Source organism: Calonectris borealis, chromosome 5, assembly GCF_964195595.1.
Source record: "Calonectris borealis chromosome 5, bCalBor7.hap1.2, whole genome shotgun sequence".
In the NCBI taxonomy this organism is placed as follows: domain Eukaryota; kingdom Metazoa; phylum Chordata; class Aves; order Procellariiformes; family Procellariidae; genus Calonectris; species Calonectris borealis.
The window spans coordinates 51,388,028-51,403,339 of NC_134316.1; the positions used below are offsets into that span (position 1 = coordinate 51,388,028).

Sequence of the window (15,312 nt, forward strand, 5' to 3'; positions counted from 1 at the left end):
CGGCTCCAGGTTACAGGACATTGCCAGAGGCAGCTTTGCAAGAAGCACATCAAGGCAGGGGCTACCTGGAAGGAAAGGTGCTTTCTGAGGTCTGTGCTTTCAGTTTCCTGCCCTGTTTGTGGGGGAAAATAGCAATGGAGCTGTCAGGTTTGGACAATAGACTGAGACTCCTTAAAGCATTAGGCTGAGAGGTCAGTAGGTCTGTGAGGAAACTAAGTCCCTTCACCTGTTCCTTTGCCTACTGAAAGGCTTGTCACTTGTGTGGTATCCTCAGGGTTTATCAGACCTGCTCATTACAACTTGCCAACACAGAGACACTCCTGGGTAGTGCCCTGCTGCTAGGAGGGGTTTGCAGGACAGACTTGAGCACACAGTGCATGGGATGGAGTCTGTGGGCACTAACAGGTAGCAGACATGGGGACAGAGAAGCAGCTCCTGGCAGGGACAGATCCAGGCAGCAGAGACATGGACAGGGAGTGAGAGAAAAGTGCTGACAGCAAAGGGGGGATTTGGGCATCGCCCTGTTAGCCCTTTACTGAACATGTTTTTCCCCTATCAAGTCTCTCGGTCTCCTCTCTCACCCAGCAGAGCTTCTGCCCTCAGGGATGGGGGGTCCAGGGCAGGAGCTGCTTCCTCTGATGCAGTAGAGGAGAGTCTCCTGAGTGCCCATCTGTCCTTTCCTGGTCTTGCCTCCCTTGGCAGAAGCATTGGGGCATTTCTCCTTGTTTCTCCACCTGTCCCTGCTGCTGCTCTTTTTTTCAGACTCTCTGGGCATGGGGGTTTCAGCAGCAGCTCAGTAATTGGCCCTGCAGGTCCTGCCATGCAGATGTGTCCATGGGAGCAAGGTGCCCAAGCCCCCTTCTAACCTGTGGGTCTCTGGGCAATGCAGTGCATTGGGTGGGGATAAAGCTGGCTCTCTGTTGAGGACACCCCACCTTTAGGGCATCCAGAAGCTCCCAGCTCTTTTCTGGGGAGGGGAGTGTGGAGATCATCTGCATTTTGAAACTGGATTCCTCTGTTCTGAGCAGTATTCAATTTCCTTTCAGGGAACAGCTGAGTGTAATCATCCTCCAGCTCAGAGAGGTGTGAGCCAAGGGCAGCTGAGACCATGGCTGATGGACAGACTGTCTCTCCTCCCTTTGCACTCCTTTGTCCCTTTGCCTCCCAGGGCTCTCAGCACAGCGCTTGTAGTATAGCAGGAATGCCAAGGATGTCTGCCTTCAAACAGGTGACAGGGGACAGGAACAAAACAAACTAAACCAAACCCCCACAGCTCTCCTCTGCAGGGGGGTGAACTGGGAGGGACAATGCTGAAATCTCTTTGATATCATGAGTGGATTTAAACAGAGATCACTCCTTGTTCCTATCTGCCTGTGGGTGCACAGCAGGACTGACTCCTCCGCAGCCCACAGCAGAGTCCCCTGCTCCCCATTGCACCCTCAGGCAGCAAAATCCAGAGCTCACGCCAGGTAGCACAAAGGTCTTTCTAGAAGGAGAGGTCATGTGGGGGGGTTTCTGTGAGAAATGGCATAGGTTTTGCTCAGAGGAGTTGTCTGTCCTAACTCTTCACTGCCTTTTCCTCCTTGGACAGGCCCCCATGCCCAGAGGAAGCAAATGGCCAATGGCAGCTCCATCACTGAGTTCCTCCTCCTGGCATTTGCAGACACGCAGGAGCTGCAGCTCTTGCACTTCTTGCTCTTCCTGGGTATCTACCTGGCTGCCTTCCTGGGCAATGGTTTCATCATCACTGCTGTTGCCTGTGACCACCACCTCAGCCTGTGACCACAGCCTTCACACCCCCATATACTTCTTTCTCCTCAACCTCGCCCTCCTTGACCTGGGCTCTATCTCCACCTCTCTCCCTAAAGCCATGGCCAATTCCCTGTGGGACACCAGGGCCATTTCCTACTTGGGATGTGCTGCACAGGTCTTTCTGTTTGTCTTCTTGATTTCAGCAGAGTATTCTATTCTCACTGTCATGGCCTACAACCACTACACTGCCATCTGCAAATCCCTGCGCTACGGGACCCTCCTGGGCAGCAGAGCTTGTGCCAAAATGGCAGCAGCTGCCTGGGGCAGTGGGTTTCTCTGTGTTGTGCTGCACACTGCCGATACATTTTCCACACCACTCTGCCAAGGCAATGCTGTGAAATCCCCCAGATCCTCAGGCTCTCCTGTTCAGACTCCTACCTCAGGGAAGTTAGACCCCTCGTGGTTAGTGCCTCTTTTACTTTCTCATGCTTTGTTTTCATTGTGCTGTCTTATGTGCAGATCTTCAGGGCCATGCTGAGCCGGGATGGCACAAAGCCTTTTCCATGTGCCCTCCCTCACCTGGTCGTGGTCTCTCTGTTTATCAGCACTGCCATGGTCGCCTACCTCAAGCCCCCCTACATCTCCTCCCCAATCCTGGACCTGATCGTGGCAGTTCTGTATTCTGTGGTGCCTCCAGCAGTGAACCTCTCTCACCTACAGCATGAGGAGCAAGGAGATCAAGGATGCCCTGAGGAAACTATATGAATACACATTATTCCAGCATTAATAAGGTGCCCACCACCCTCATACAACTCCCACGAATTAGTAAAATCCCAGCCTATCTTTTGCTCTTCTGTTCATTTAGTTTGTATTTGTTTGTTAAACCTGTGATAATATTAATTCTAATTAAATAATATTATTCATCCAACTTCTTCTGGCTGGTAAACTTAATGTACATAAGGATGCAGGCTCCTTCCACAGATAAAGAAAGCAAAAGATAATAATTTGTTTCTACTCCTATCTCTTATATTTCCTCTGGAACTTGGGGCCCAGCCCCAGTAGGCAGAAGGAATTCAGGAGCCAAGATGTCGCATGGATGAACAGCCCTGGTGGCCCTTTGGGCTGCCCCTCACTGCTTCGGCAGGCACTCCCTCTCTGTTGCTGGCCAGTCAGGGCTGCTGATTCCCGGGAGCCATGGCCATTGACAGCAGCAGGAATGGTCTTTTCAGTGCTTTTCAGGTCATGCCATACTGTCCTGCTGTGTCCTTGCATTTGTGTAAGTCCTAAGGTCTTCTGTAACTTTTGGTAGTCCTGTTGTGTCCACAGTGGCACCCCTGTGGCTGCAGACAGGAGCAGACCATGTGAACCACTGTGTCAGAGCTGGCCTCCCTGCTAGCACCACTGTCACTAAAGGGTCTCCACAGGGCTGGACACCTCTTCCAAAGCTGGTGCCAGGAATACACCGAAGGAGCTTCTCCTTGAAAAGTCCTCTTGGTGTTCTGGGGTTCTCCACAGATTCTGGGGGACAGAGTCAGAGTCCCAGGGGGATCTGTTAGGAACCAAGGGCTGGACCTAGATCTCCCTTCTTGGTGGCACTTGTCTAAGCAGACAGTAAAATGGTCATTGACTTATCTGCCTGGCACTGTCCACCTGTGGTGTGGCTGATGGCAGATGCTATCCTGGAGAGGAACCTGAAGTTGCAGGGGATTTCAGAGAATCTCCAGGAACAATGTGTGAGCCTGGGTCGGCAGTGAGTGCCACCTCATAAAATGTGTGACCATCCAAGGAGGACTTGCCCAGAAGAAAAGGCAAAGCTGAGGAGCCCATGGGCTAATGAAGGCTCTGCAATTCCAGAAGAGGCTGTGAGGAGGCAGCAGGCAAAGGGACATAAGACTGGAGAGAGTTTCAGCATACTCCATAGGCTGGATCTAGTGCAGCCCTCCCCTGTCCTTTGTGCCATTGGAGACACTGTCCTTGGCTACCAAGCCATCAGAGAAGATGGAAGGGGGTTCAGCAGCAGTGATCCTCATCCATCTGGATCTGCTTCCCACCCTGACCAGCATGGCCAGTGTGGGGTCACCCCATGGCCCCAGGGTACCACAGCCCCCACTCTCTGAGGAGCAGCACCACCAGCTTGGGGCCCTGTGAGGAGCACAGGGAAGGAACTGGGAATGGCTGGCCAGGCCAGCATGGACATGCTAGCCTGGGGAAAGGCCCTCTGGGCAGCAGGGATGTTTTGGGGAAGAGCAAGGGAGCTTTTCTGTGCCTGCAGGGAGGAATCAATGAGAAAGGGAAATCTCCTTCTGCTGGCACCCACTCAGGGAGGGTACTCTCTAGCTGGGCCAGGACTCTTTTGTGAGCCCTGGGAGAAGGGCTGGCACTGAGTGGGCACAGGCAGTCTATAGTGGAGATCTCCTGGACCCAAGATCAGGGGTCCTGCAGTTTTCCTAATTTCCTTTTCCTTGTGCCATTGCGAGCCTCCAGCTCTAGGGCAGATGGGGAGGTTGAGACCCCTCTCTGCCCACCCGCAGCTGCTGGGCCCTTCAGAGGGGCTGGGGCTGTGGGGTGAGTGCCCAGAGCTCTGCAGCACCCTGTGGCGGGCACTGCCATGGGACCAGCCCAGACTAGGCTGCTGTGCTGTGCTGGGCTGAGGAGGTGGGGAGAGCCCAGGAGGGGCTGGGCTGGGCTGCAAAGTGCCCAGGAGAGGATAACATCGGTGTACACCACAACTGTATGAGTGTGCAGGCTGGGGCACTCAGCAGTGCCCTTGTACAGCCAGGTCTCTGTGCCATGGATTTATGCATGCACATCTTATGTGTGTGATGATGTGAACTTGAGTGAACACAAGTGCCTTCACCTACTCCTAGGAGTGCCCTGAAGGCCTGTGGGACAGAAGGTTACTCAAGATCATGGCAATTTGTGAGTAACCTTCCCCACACAACAACTAGTGGGATGTGCTTCCTTGCATCTAGATTCATGTGTCCATTCCTTGTGCCATGAGGTACCTGAGACAAGTTCAGAGCAGGGCAACATACCAAGAGGGCTGAGATGCCTCCCCACCTTTGGGAATGGTAAGAGGAGGCCAGAGAGACACTACAACTGCTGCAATGCACTGCCTTTGCATGTACAAGGGAAAGACTCCTGAACCTGCCCCTGTCCCTTGTGTGTATGAGGAGTGCATGAGGCCAGCTTAGATGCGGACACCTCACAGGGCCCTGACGTTTCTCTGTGTGACTCCAGGAGCAAACCCCCATCATCCCAGTCAGATTTATCTCGCCTGCTTTGGACAGGTTGCTGTCTGCCACATCAGGAACCTGCCTGCTAGGTCACCGTCCCCTGCCCTTCTGTGCCTTAAATTCCATAGTAAGAAAGAAGCATTTCTGTGGAGCATCTCAATTGTGCACTCAGAAGGGGCTCTGCAAGCATGAGCGACCGTTACTCACCTTCCCCATTGCACGGAGCACACACAGGGAATGTGAATGCACTCAGAGTAGTGCACACGTCCATGTGTCTGAAGCTGGGTCTGTTGGGAGCTGATGGGATTCACCTGACCAAGTGGGGTAAGAGGATGTTCACCAACAAGCTGGCCAGACTTATATGGAAAGATTTAATCTAGATTTAGTGGGGGAGGGAGATGGAGTTTTGAGCAACAGAGAAGAGCCAGGAGCTGCTGGTGTATTAAGAAACAGGGAAACACCTGTGAAAGACTTCAGAGGAATTAGGCAATGTTCCTCTAAAAGAGATGACAAGGTCAATAGCCCAGCTGAAGTGCCTCTATGCCAATTATCCTGGTTTCGGCTGGTATAGAGTTAAATTTCTTCCTAGTGCTGTGTTTTGGATTTAGTATGAGAAGAATGTTGATAACACACTGATATTTTCAGTTGTTCCTAAGTACCCTGCTAGTCAAGGATATCCAGCTTCCATGCTCTGGAGGAAGCTGGGAGGGAGCACAGCCAGGACAGATAGCCCAGCAGGTCAACGGGGTATTCTATACCATGTGACATCATGCTCAGTATATGAATGGTAAGCATGATCCAGGAAGTAGCTATCGCTACTTGGTTATCGGTCAGCGCGGGTGGTGAGCAATTGCATTGTGCATCATTCCTTTTGTATATTCTACCATTACCATCATTATTATGATTATCATTATCATCATCATCATAATAATTATTATTATTTCCCCTTTTCTGTTTTATTAAACTGTCTTTATCTCAATCCATGAGTTTTTCTCACTCTTACCCTTCTGATTCTCTCCCCGTCCCACTGGGGGCAGGGAGTGAGCGAGTGGCTGAGTGATATTTGGCTGCCTGCCACGTTAAACCACGACAGTCCCTTTTGGCGCCCAACATGGGCCACAAAGGGTTGAGATAATGATAGATCTGACCAAAGTGTGTTAAGGCAAAATTGTTATAAGCATTCATTATATTAATTGGTCACAATGTTGATTTATTGGCTCTCAAAGTTGTGGGGCTGGCTCTCAATGTTGGATTATGTAATACCTTGCTTGCAGTATATGTTCCCTGTTGTGCTGTTTATCACTATTTGGAACTGGGCCAAGTTTATCATTTTGCTGCTGTTTTATGATGTATTAAAATCATTGGTCGTAAGTCTAATCTGGTATCTGTACTCAGATCTGCCGTCATCTCTGTCCCTCAGGAACAACCTCTTAGAAACGATTAGTAATTACACATTTTTCTCCTCAGAGAATGAATTTAGGAGGGAGACAGGATGGGACACTTTCTCCCACTTGTTCATCTTCCCTTCCATATCTTTAGAAACTCCTTTTTCTTCTATCCTCTTCATGAAGACATCCACAATATTCCCTGAGAATTTTGAACATTCTTGGGATGTTCAAACAAGCATGTTCGTATTGCTATGTCTCCTGAATGTGGTTCAGGTCTTGTTTAGGGTTAAACAACCATTTAGGAATACTGTCCAGAGATCAACCTCGGCAACAGACATGGTGGCTACTCAAACCCCCACGACAGGCACTGTGGCTACTCAAAAAACCCCGCAACAGGCACTGTGGCTACTCTAACCCCCGCAACAGGCACTGTGGCTACTCAAACCCCGGCAACAGTCACTGCAGTTACTCCAATCCCCACGATAGGCACTGTAGCTACTCAAAACCCAGTGACAGACACTGCGGGTACTCCAGCCCCCGTCACAGGCACTGCAGCCACTGAAACCCCAGCAACAGTCAGTACAGCTACTCCAACCCCTGTCACAGGCACTGCAGCCACTCAAACCCGCAACAGTCACTACAGCTACTCCAACCCCAGTCACAGGCACTGCAGCCACTCAGACCCCGGCAACAGTCACTGCAGCTATGCAAACCCCAGCAACAGGCACTAGAGCTGAACCAGAGGACCAACCATTGCTGGTATCCGTCGCCCCTGTACAGAAGAAATCTTTGAAGCGGAAGTCAGGTTGTTTAGAAAGGGATGATGGAAAAGCAGGACCATCACGAGGAGGGGAGGAGGAAAAGGAAGAACTCATAAATGAGACAGAAACCACCTGATCCGTATCCCTGAGTGAGCTGCGAGATATGAGGAAAGATTTCAACCATCGTCCAGGTGAGCATATTGTTACCTGGCTGCTCCGATGCTGTGAAAATGGGGCCAGTAGCCTGGAATTAGAGGGGAAGGAAACCAAACAGCTGGGATCCCTTGCTAGGGAAGGGGGCATTGACAAAGAAATTGCAAAAGGGAAACAGGTCCTCAGCCTCTGGAGGTGACTGCTGTCAGGTGTGAAGGAAAGGTATCCCTTCAAGGAAGATATATATCGCCCAGGCAAATGGACCACTGTGGAGAGAGGTATCCAGTACCTGAGAGAATTAGGCATGCTGGAGGTGGTTTATAGTGACCTGGACAATGACCAAATGCCCAAAGATCCAGATGAAGTCCAGTGCATGCGACCCATGTGGCAGAAGTTGGTACAGAGTGCACCAGTGTTGCATGCCAGTTCGTTGTCAGTACTGGCCTGAAAAGAGGAAGAAGCACCAACAGTGGATGACGTGGTTAGCAGACTCCGGGAATACAAAGAAACTGTCTCCTCCTCCCTTGTCTCGGCTGTGGAGAAACTGTCCCGGAAGGTCCAGCAATTTGAGCAGGATATGTCCTATTCTCCACCTGTACGCACCAGTATCTCAGCCATTAGGAGTCAGCGTTCTTCTGCTCAAGAGAGAGGATATAGAACGTACACACCACGGGGCACCCTGTGGTTTTACCTGCGTGACCATGGAGAGGACATGAGGCAGTGGGATGGAAAACCTACCTTGACCCTAGAGGCATGGGTACGTTGCAAGGAGTTGCAAGGAAAAACAATGACACAAGGGCATTCTCCCAGGAAAAATGCTGCTCCAGTTTTCAGGAAAAACCTGTCTCATGACAGTCCAATTTACAGTGAACACTTCCCCAGACAGAGTAGAAGGGCTGATCTTACTTTGGATTGTAATTGTAATGAAGAAATTCTTGACTCAACGTTTGCAAGCAATGAGAAATGGATACTATGATCAGAACTAGAGGGGCCCTGCCTCTGGCCAGGTGGAGGAAAGGGACAACCGGGTTTACTGGACTGTGTGGATTTGATGGCCTGGCACATCAGAGCCACAGGAGTATAAGGCTCTAGTAGACACCGGTGCACAGTGTACCCTGGTGCCATCAAGTTATAAAGGGGCAGAACTCATTTGTATTTCTGGAGTGACAGGGGGATCCCACGAGTTAACTGTATTGGAGGCTGAAGTGAGCCTGACCGGGAATGAGTGGCAGAAGCACCCCATTGTGACTGGCCCAGAAGCTCCGTGCATCCTTGGCATAGACTACCTCAGGAGAGGGTATTTCAAGGACCCAAAAGGGTATCAGTGGGCTTTTGGTATAGCTGCCCTGGAGACAGAGGAAATTAAACAGCTGTCCACCTTGCCTGGTCTCGCAGAGGACCCTTCTGTTGTGGGGTTGCTGAGGGTTGAAGAACAGCAGGTGACAATGGCTACCACAACAGTGCACCGGTGGCAATATCGTACCAACCGAGACTCCCTGCTTCCCATCCATAAGGTGATTCATTGACTGGAGAGCCAAGGAGTGATCAGCAAGACTCGCTCACCCTTCAACAGTCCCATATGGCCAGTGCGAAAGTCTAATGGAGAGTGGAGACTAACAGTAGACTACCGTGGCCTGAAAGAAATCATGCCGCCACTGAGTGCTGCCATGCCGGACATGCTAGAACTTCAATACGAACTGGAGTCAAAGGCAGCCAAGTGGTACGCCACCATTGATATTGCTAATGCGTTCTTCTCCATCCCTTTGGCGGCAGAGTGCAGGCCACAGTTTGCTTTCACTTGGAGGGGCGTCCAGTACACCTGGAACTGACTGCCCCAGGGGTGGAAACACAACCCTACCATTTGCCACGGACTGATCTACACCGCACTGGAACAGGGTGAAGCTCCAGAACAGTTGCAATACCTTTATGCCGTCATCGTATGGGGCAACACAGCAGAAGTAGTTTTTGAGAAAGGAAAGAAAATAATCCAAATCCTTCTTGAAAGCCGGTTTTGCCATAAAACAAAGTAAGGTCAAGGGACCTGCACAGGAGATCCAGTTTTTAGGAATAAAATGTCGTCAGATCCCAATAGATGTGATCAACAAAATAACAGCCATGTCTCCACCAACTAGCAAAAAGGAAACACAAGCTTTCTTAGGCATGGTGGGTTCTTGGAGAATGCATATTCCAGATTACAGTCAGATCGTAAGCCCTCTCCATCAAGTGACTCAGAAGAAGAACCATTTCAAATGGGCAACGACAAGCCTTTGGTTGTTGCCTTGGCTACTAAACGGGAGATAGTTCATGCAGTGGCCCTTGGGCCAGTCCAGGCAGGACAAGATGTGAAGAATGTGCTCTACACCGCAGCCGGGGAGAATGGCCCTACCTGGAGCCTCTGGCAGAAAGCACCAAGGGAGACTCGAGGTTGACCCTTAGGGTTCTGGAGTTGGGGATACAAGGGATCCAAAGCCCATTTATACTCTAAGAAAGGGATGTTGGCAGCATATGAAGGCGTTTGAGCTGCTTTGGAAGTGGTTGGTACTGAAGCACAGCTCCTCCTGGCACCCCACCTGCCGGTGCTGGGCTGGATATTCAAAGAGAGGGTCCCCTCTACACATCATGCAACTGGTGCTATGTGGAGTAAGTGGGTCACATGATCACACAACGGGCCCAAATAGGAAACCCCAATCGCCCAGGAATCTTGGAAGTGATCACGAAATGGCCAGAAGGCAAAGATTTTGGAATATCCCCAGAGGAGGAGGTGACACGTGCTGAAGAGGCCCCACTGTATAATAAACTACCAGGAAATGAGAAGCAATATGCCCTGTTCACTGATGGGTGCTGTCGTCTTGTGGGAAAGCATCAGAGGTGGAAAGCTGCTGTATGCTGTATACGACAAGTCTCAGAAACTGCTGAAGGAGAAGGTGGGTCGAGCCAGTTTGCAGAGGTGAAAGTCATCCAGCTGGCTTTAGATATTGCTGAATAAGAAAAATGGCCAGTACTTTATCTCTATACTGACTCATGGATGGTGGTAAATGCTCTGTGGGTGTGGGTGCATTGATGGAAGCAGAACAACTGGCAGCGCAGAGGTAAACCCATCTGGGCTGCCGCATTGTGGCAAGATATTGCTGCCTGGGTAGAGAACCTGGTTATAAAAGTACGTCACATAGATGCTCACGTACCCAGGAGTCGGGCCACTGAAGAACAAAACAATCAGCAGGTGGACCAGGCTGCTAAGAGTGAAGCGGCTCAGGTGGATCTGGACTGGCAACATAAGGGTGAATTATTTACAGCTCGGTGGGTCCATAACACTTCAGGTCATCAAGGAAGAGATGCAATATATAGATGGGTTTGTGATCGAGGGGTGGACTTAGCCATGGACGCTATTGCACAGGTTATCCATGAATGTGAAACGTGTGCTGCAATCAAACAAGCCAAGCGAGTAAAGCCTCTTTAGTATGGTGGACGATGGTTGAAATATAAATATGGGGAGGCCTGACAGATTGATTATATCACACTCCCACAAACCCGCCACGGTAAGCGCTATGTGCTCACCATGGTGGAAGCAATAACCAGATGGTTAGAAACATACCCTGTGCCCCATGCCAGCACCCGGAACACCATCCTGGGCCTTGAAAAGCAAGTCTTATGGTGACATGGCACTCCAGAATGAATTGAGTCAGACAACGGGACTCATTTCCGAAACACCCTCATAGACACCTGGGCCAAAGAGCATGGCATTGAGTGGGTATATCACATCCCCTACCATGCACCAGCCTCTGGGAAAATCGAACGATACAACGGGCTGCTAAAGACTACGCTGAGAGCAATGGGTGGTGGGACATTCAAGCATTGGGACACACATTTAGCAAAAGCCACCTGGTTAGTCAACACCAGGGGATCTTTCACTCGAGCTGGCCCTGCCCAATCAAAACCCTTACGTACTTTAAAAGAGGATAAAGTCCCTGTCATGCACATAAGAAATATGCTGGGGAAGACAGTCTGGGTTACTCCTGCCTCTGGCAAGGGAAAACCCATCCGTGGGATTGCTTTTGCTCAAGGACCTGGGTGCACTTGGTGGGTAATGCGAAAGGATGGGGAAGTCCGGTGTGTACCTCAAGGGGATTTGATTTTGGGTGAAAATAGCCAATGAATTGAATTGTATTATGTTAATTGCTATATGATATTGTATATCATTATTTCTATGGTTGCTACCAATGGTATAGCAGTAAAAATCACCCAGATTAATGAAGAATGAACTAACTCCCATGAAACGGAGCAAAATGCAATGTTGATAGAACCAGATGAGTGCAGCAATAATGGAATCAGAACTGGCTTCAGGATGCAACAATCCAACACCACACATCATTCCTCCTGCCCTGAAAGACTGTTATGACAGATGGAGCCCAAAGTCATGGACTAAATGAACTCAATGGACATTTTAGAGGGATGGCCCATAGACTAAGGGAATGATATCTGTGTGTATAAATAAATATAAATATAAAGACAAGAAAGGTGGTGGTGATTAATTGGAATGTACTAGAAAATGTGAAACTGAAACATGATGTAAATGGTATAGAATAAGGGGTGGATACTGTTGTGGTTTTGGCTGGGATAGAGTTAAATTTCTTCCTAGTGCTGTGTTTTGGGTTTAGTATGAGAAGAATGTTGATAACACAGTGATGTTTTCAGTTGTTCCTAAGTACCCTGCTAGTCAAGGATATCCTTCCATGCTCTGGAGGAAGCTGGGAGGGAGCACAGCCAGAACAGATAGCCCAGCTGGCCAACGGGGTATTCCATGCTCAGTATATGAATGGTAGGTGTGATCCAGGAAGTAGCGATTGCTGCTTGGATATCGGTCAACGCAGGTGGTGAGAAATTGCATTGTGCATCATTAATTTTGTAATCAGTATCATCATTATGATGATTATTATTATTTTCTATTTTCTGTTCTATTAAACGGTCTTTATCTCAACCCATGAGTTTTTCTCACTCTTACCCTTCCGATTCTCTCTCCATCCCACTGGGGGCAGGGAGTGAGTGAGCGGCTGCGTGATATTTGGCTGCCTGCCAGGTTAAACCACGACACCAAATGCATGCATGATGGGTAACAAGCAGGAGGAACTGGAAGCCACTGTGCAGCTAGAAAGCTACGATCTAATCACTATCGCTGAAACGTGGTGGGATGAATCGCATGACTAGAGTGCTGCAATAGATGGCTATAAACTGCTCAGGAAGTATAAACAGGCAAGGAAGGAGGGGTGGGGAAGTTGCCCTCTATGTAAAAAAGTGGATTGACTGCCCAGAGCTGTCTTGGGAAAAGAGCGATGAACAGGTTGAGAGCTTCTGGGAAAAAATTAGGGGCCAAGCCAACAAAGGAAACCTCACAGTTTGTGCTTACTACAGGCTACGGGATCAAGGGGAGCCTGCTGATAAAGCGTTCTTACTTCAACTACAGGAAGCATCATACCTGCAGACTCTGATCCTCTTTGGGGACTTCAATCCCCCGGCAGCTGCTGGAAAAGCAGCACAGCAAGTTGTAAGCAGTCCAGGAGACTCTTGGAGTGCATCAAGGATAATTTCTTAATGCAGGTGATAGACAGCCCACCCAGAGGAGAAGCGTTACTGGACCTGTTGCTTACCAACAAGAATGAACTAATTAGAGATGCCAAGACTGGTGGCAGCCTGGGCTGCAGTGATCATGCCCTGGTGGAATTCACAATCTTGAGGGATATGGACCAGGCGAAGAGTAGAGTCAGGACGCTGAATTTTAGGAGAGCAAACTTGCAGTTGTCTAAGGAATTAGTGGATGGAACCCCCTGGGACACTGCTCTCAGGAACAGAGGAACTGAACAGAGCTGGCAGCCTTTAAAGGACATTTTTCTTAGAGTGCAAGAGCTCTCAATTCCCACGTGTATGAAACAGGCAAGGAAAGCAGGAGACGGGCATGACTCAGTAAGGATCTCCTGGTCAAACTAGAGTGTAAGAAGGAAATGCACAGGCAGTGGAAGCAGGGACGTGTATCCTGGGAAGAACATAGAGACACTTCCCGGATGTGTAAGGATGGGATCAGGAGAGCTAAGGCACAGTTGGAACTGAATTTGGCAAGGGATGCGAAGAATAATAAGGACTTCTATAGATACTTTAGTCAGAAAAGGAAGATTAAAGAAAATTTACCCCTCCCAGTAAATGAGACAGGGGACCTGGTGACAACCGACATGGAGAAGTCTGAGGTACTCAACTTTTTTGCCTCTGTTTTCAAAGGTAATTTCTCTTCCCACATCTCTCAAGTCCCTGAACCTCAAGGTAGGGACTGGTCATATGCAATTCCACCCATCGTAGGAGAAGATCTGGTTCAAGATCACCTGAGGAGCATGAACATACGTAAGTCAGTGGGACACGACGAAATGTATTCCAGGGTCCTGAGGGAATTGGTTGGTGTAGTTGCCAAGCCACTCTCAATAACATTTGAAAAGTCATGGCAGTCAGGTGAAGTCCCCAGTGTCTGGAGAGAAGAGAAACATTACTCTCATTTTAAAAAGTGTAAAAAGGAGCACCCACGGAACTACTGACCAGTTAGCCTCACCTCCATGCCCGGTAAGATCGTGGAACAGAACCTCCTGGATGATATGTCAAAACATATGGAAGACAGGGAATTGGTTAGAGACAGCCAACGTTGTTTCTCCAAGTGCAGCAGAGCTTGTGTCAACATGGCAGCAGCTGCCTGGGGCAGTGGTTTTCTCTCTGCTCTGCTGCACACGGCCAATATATTTTCAATACCACTCTGCCAAGGCAATGTCCTGGACCAGTTCTTCTGTGAAATCCCGCAGCTCCTCAAGCTCTCTTGTGCAGACTCCTACCTCAGGGAAGTTGGGCTTCTTGTGGTTAGTGTCTGGTTTGCATTTGGGTGTTTTATTTCCATCATGTTGTCCTATATACTGATCTTCAGGACTGTGCTGAGGATCCCATCTGAGCAGGGATGACACGAAACCTTTTCCATGTGCCTCCCTCACCTGGCCATGGTCTTCCTGTTTATCAGCACCGGCACCTTTGTCTACCTGAACTCCCCCTCCATCTTCTCCCCCACCTTGGACGTCTTGGTGGCAGTTCTGTACTCTGTGGTGCCTCCATCAGTGAACCCCCTCATCTGTATCACGAGGAACGAGGAGCTCAAGGATGGTCTATGGAAACTGACGCAATGGATGCTGTTTCACCAAGAATAACCTGCCTCCCCTTCTCTGCACATTTCCCAGAGTTCAATTTAAGGGCAGGAGCCTGTTTTTTTTCCCCTTTGATAGTCTTACTTTTAGATAATTTTCTTGGTTTATACTATATGTCTTGAAGCTTGATTCGGTTGTGTCTGACCCTTGCACAACGCTGTGTCAGATGTGGCATGTCCAGTAGCAGCTCTTTAATAAAAGGGCATATCCTGGGTGCAGTGCCTGAAGGCTGGGCTCTTCCTCCAAAGTTGCTGCCAATAAAATATCCAAAGAATTGGTCTTTTGAAGAGTCTGTTTGCCTTGTGTTCTCCCTGTGTTTGGGGTTGATCTCACAGTACCATGGGGTTCCACTGGTCAGAAAGTTCTGGTTTTAAAGGCTCTCTTCTTGGAGTCCAGTTGCAATGGAGATGGTCCATGAGCTCTCCATTACATCCTCAGGCTGCTTCACATATGACAGGACTGATGGCATATGGCAGTGTCTCTGGAAATGAATTTGGAGGGGTCAGGAAAGGATGGGGACTCGTCATGTGCCCTGGGGTGGGAGTGAATGGAGACACACAAAGTGAAACACCCTCAAAGAGGAAGTCCCCCAACAGTAAAGCACTAAATCGAGGTATCCATAAACAAGGACTCTGCAGTGCCTTGGGAGTCAGTGGGAACTCAGCGGGTACAGGGAGGGGAGACTGGAGAGATGCATGAGCTGCCTGAGGAGCCCCAGAGCCAGGACTCTCCTGTTGTCCTGGGGAGTGGGGCTGGTGGGGGCAGAGAAGGGGGCAAATGCAGTTGGGATTGAGGATCACCT

The 15,312-nt window shown here is 49.5% G+C and overlaps 1 pseudogene; it reads left to right on the plus strand.

The window, feature by feature from the left end:
* Positions 1–1,614: 1,614 nt before the first annotated feature.
* On the plus strand, positions 1,615–14,513 carry LOC142083283 (olfactory receptor 14A16-like; annotated as a pseudogene).
* Positions 14,514–15,312: the final 799 nt, after the last annotated feature.